This window comes from Bombus fervidus, unplaced genomic scaffold, assembly GCF_041682495.2.
Source record: "Bombus fervidus isolate BK054 unplaced genomic scaffold, iyBomFerv1 scaffold0041, whole genome shotgun sequence".
Taxonomy (NCBI): Eukaryota; Metazoa; Arthropoda; class Insecta; order Hymenoptera; family Apidae; genus Bombus; species Bombus fervidus.
Window position 1 is genome coordinate 87,501 of NW_027212604.1, and position 3,839 is coordinate 91,339.

At 49.6% G+C, this 3,839-nt stretch overlaps 1 non-coding gene across 1 annotated transcript; it reads left to right on the top strand.

The window, feature by feature from the left end:
- The first annotated feature begins 1,677 nt into the window (after positions 1 to 1,677).
- On the top strand, positions 1,678 to 1,832 carry LOC139997240 (5.8S ribosomal RNA). Its single transcript, XR_011802669.1, has one exon. It is a non-coding gene; the product is annotated as a 5.8S ribosomal RNA (ribosomal RNA).
- The last annotated feature ends 2,007 nt before the right edge of the window (positions 1,833 to 3,839 follow it).

Sequence of the window (3,839 nt, forward strand, 5' to 3'; positions counted from 1 at the left end):
AAAACGCATTGCGTGGATGTTGGCCCGAAAAGATATATACCAGTGCGAGTGATGGTAAAGAGTAACGATTCTTAACTAGACGAAGTTGGTTCGGAGGGGACCGCCGGCCGTCTCTCTATCCTCGCGAGTCTAATGCCTCGTTCCGTCGCTAGAGTTTTTCAAACTCTGCTTCTGGCTATCGGGAAGAATAGACCGCGCGCGCGAGGAAGAGGAAGGACGACCGTGCGCGTCCCATCGATTTTTTTTATTTTTACCTGAACCACCGAAGTCGATTCAGAGGGGACCGCCGGCCGTCTCTCTATCCTCGTTGTCGTGAGTCATATGCCTCGTTCCGTCGCTAGAGTTTTTCAAACTCTGCTTCTGGCTATCGGGAAGAAACGACCGCGCGAGGAAGACGACGACGACGACCGTGCGCGTCCCATCGAATTTTTTTTTATTTTTACCTGATCGACGGAAGTTTCGTCCGGTTCGTCTCTTTTACCATCGTCTCGTCGACCCGTTCAGAGGGGACCGCCTGTCCATATCCTCGTTGTCGTGAGTCATATGCCTCGTTCCGTCGCTAGAGTTTTTCAAACTCTGCTTCTGGATATCGGGAAGAAACGACCGCGCGAGGCCGATGGCTGCGAGTCCCATCGAATTTTTTTTAAACGCACGCACACACATACACCTGAACGGAGATGCGTTCCTTTTCGTCGCGATTTTTCGCGCTTTAGTCGTCGTTGTCGCCATCCGTTCGGAGGGGACCGCCGGCCGTCTCTCTATCCTCGTTGTCGAGAGTCTAATGCCTCGTTCCGTCGCTAGAGTTTTTCAAACTCTGCTTCTGGCTATCGGGAAGAAAAGACCGCGCGAGGAAGAGGAAGGACGACCGTGCGCGTCCCTTTCGAATTTTTTTTTATTTTTACCTGAGCGACCAAAGTGGATTCAGAGGGGACCGCCGGCCGTCTCTCTATCCTCGTTGTCGCGAGTCTAATGCCTCGTTCCGTCGCTAGAGTTTTTCAAACTCTGCTTCTGGCTATCGGGAAGAATAGACCGCGCGCGAGGAAGAGGAACGACGACCGTGCGCGTCCCATCGATTTTTTTTATTTTTACCTGAACCACCGAAGTCGATTCAGAGGGGATCGCCGGCCGTCTCTCTATCCTCGTTGTCGAGAGTCTAATGCCTCGTTCCGTCGCTAGAGTTTTTCAAACTCTGCTTCTGGCTATCGGGAAGAAACGACCGCGCGAGGAAGACTACGACCGTGCGCGTCCCATCGATTTTTTTTTACCCGAACGATGGAGATGCATATCGGCTGTTTGCTTCGAATAACTGGACGAGAGGAACGAACATATATATATATCATGGGCTAGCCACCGTGCGCTTTCTTCGCGAGATCGTGTGCTGTACAGAGGATTCAGAATCGGGTGTTATATCCCCGTCGTTTCCTGACGAACGGAGCTTCGATCTCGTTGGTTGTTATATATTATAATGCACTTTACGCCCGGTCGGCGGGCTGCGTGTGTCGTCGCGCAGTCCGTCCGATTTCGTTTTCGAACGTATTTTCGTGTCGTCAATCATATGGCGACTTCCGCGCGTTCGATTCCCGTTGGTCGGACGTTTGTCGGATATCGGCTTCTTTCGAACCGAGAATAAGAGTACAAAAACCTGAGTACACAAACAAAAATCCATGCATAAACGATTACCCTGAACGGTGGATCACTTGGCTCGTGGGTCGATGAAGAACGCAGCTAATTGCGCGTCAACGTGTGAACTGCAGGACACATGAACATCGACATTTCGAACGCACATTGCGGTCCACGGATACAATTCCTGGACCACGCCTGGCTGAGGGTTGCTCACGTAAACCTAAGACTGCTTGCGTTGCGTATCGTTGCTCTCGGTCCGTCTCTCTCTGTTCTTTCTTGCCTCGTCGACAGCCCGCCGTCGTTCGTTTTATCTTTAAACGAACGTTTCCGAGTCGGAGGACGAGCGCCAAGCAAAAGAATACGAATTAAAGAGCGGTCGAGGGCTCGTACGCGACGTACGAGCGATTGTTGGACGTTCGTCGGCGTTCGTCGCTGGATCGTGTGGAGACCGGCGTACGCATGCTCTCGATACAAATATATATGAAAAATCTATCGCGTTCACGGGAGACTCGCAAAACTACCTCCGTCTCTTCTCTGTCCCTTCTTGGCTTGACAACCCGCCGTCGTTCGTGTTTTACGAACGTTTCTGAGTCGGACGAAGCGCAAGAAGAAGGATACGAATTAAAAGAGCGCGGAGAGAACCGTCGTCGTCGACGCGGTTATCGAGATACACAGAGCGAGTTTTCTTCGTGGCCGATTTTTTTTTTCTTTTTGTATCAGCCTCTGCTACGTTTTGTTAGTCTTCGATAAGCACGAATGACCGCGCCCCCGACGTCGTCTTAAATGAATTTTTGGCGAGACTGAGAGAAAGCAAAAATATTTTTGAACAAAGTCAGTCGAGAGAGGAGAGAAAAGAGAACCAAGATATTAAAACCTAAACCTAAACTTGGTGGCGTAACGAAAAACTGTGTGCCTTAAAGAAACACAACCGTCTTTTCATCAAGATGTTTTTACTCGTACAGCCCCAGGGATCGAATACCCACTCCGTCTGTTCGTGCGGCAGAGATGTATTCTGCAGGCGCGAGACGACTGACGAGAAGACAACGAGGACCGTCGCATCGATGGGTCGTCGTTGCGTTTTTCATCCTCTGTGCTTTTTTCTGTTCTTCGTGAACCCAGAGAAAGCCGTAGATCCGGGAACGGACACACGAGATTTCTTCGAACGCTGATGACTTAGGGAGATGATCCCCAGCGTTGCGCGGAGATCGGAGAGTACGCGTACATGTATCGGGACGAATTTTTCCCCGTCGGTCGCGTATCTCTCTGCCCGCGCGCCTGGCCCAAAGCCACGTTCGTCGGAAATCAACGAAAAGTGTGTGTTACGATCTAGCGTGCGTCTACGATCGGCTATATTTAAGGGTGACGAAGAAGAGAAAAGCTCACGGTGTTGCGCAACGTTTCTGTACCCGATTTTAAGATGTGCATGTGAGTCCGTTACAAAGTTGTTCGGATCGTCGAAAATAGTCGTTTTCGTCGTCGTGCGAAAGAGAGAATAATCTCTGACATTGGCACGGAGAGATCGCGCAGAGGAAGAGAACGATCCTCTTTGGCGAGGCTCGAGAAAGACTAACGAAACTTGATTAGAGACGAGGTATACACGCGCCGTACGTACGACGTACGCGCGTGTGATTTTTTTTTTGCTTTAAGGCGATTCGGCGCTCCGAGTTTTAGAGAAAAAGAGATCGTTGGTCATCCCATGTCTCTTCGTCGTCTATCGCTGGACCGCGCATCCTAACGTATCGCCGGTCGTCCAGTCCCCGAGTAATAAATTCACCCCGTTGTGTACGTCTCGCGCTCGCTTTTCCACTTGCGTGAGTTCCCGTGCGTTTTCGTCGTTGGTACAGAGCAAAGAAACCGATATGTTATATACATGTCGCGTGTTCGATCTCTGTGCCAGCAATAACAGGCGAAAACAAGGAACCGCTGGAATCGTCGAGAAGAGAGAAACGGCTACGGGAGATATATTATACATAACACGTGTATATATATATATATATATTATACAAAGAGGACGGGCGTTAAAAACCGGAGATCGTTACGGGTGTCTTGCGTGAGTCTTAGCTCGAACATGATACGACGAACGAAGTTTAAAAGGCACTTTGGCGAGATGCATAAAACGTTTCTCGATCGAGATAGAATATAAGGTTCTCGATTCTATTCGAATTAATTTTTTTTTTTTATTTTTTTTTCTCTTTGAGGCGATTCTCGGAGAGAGA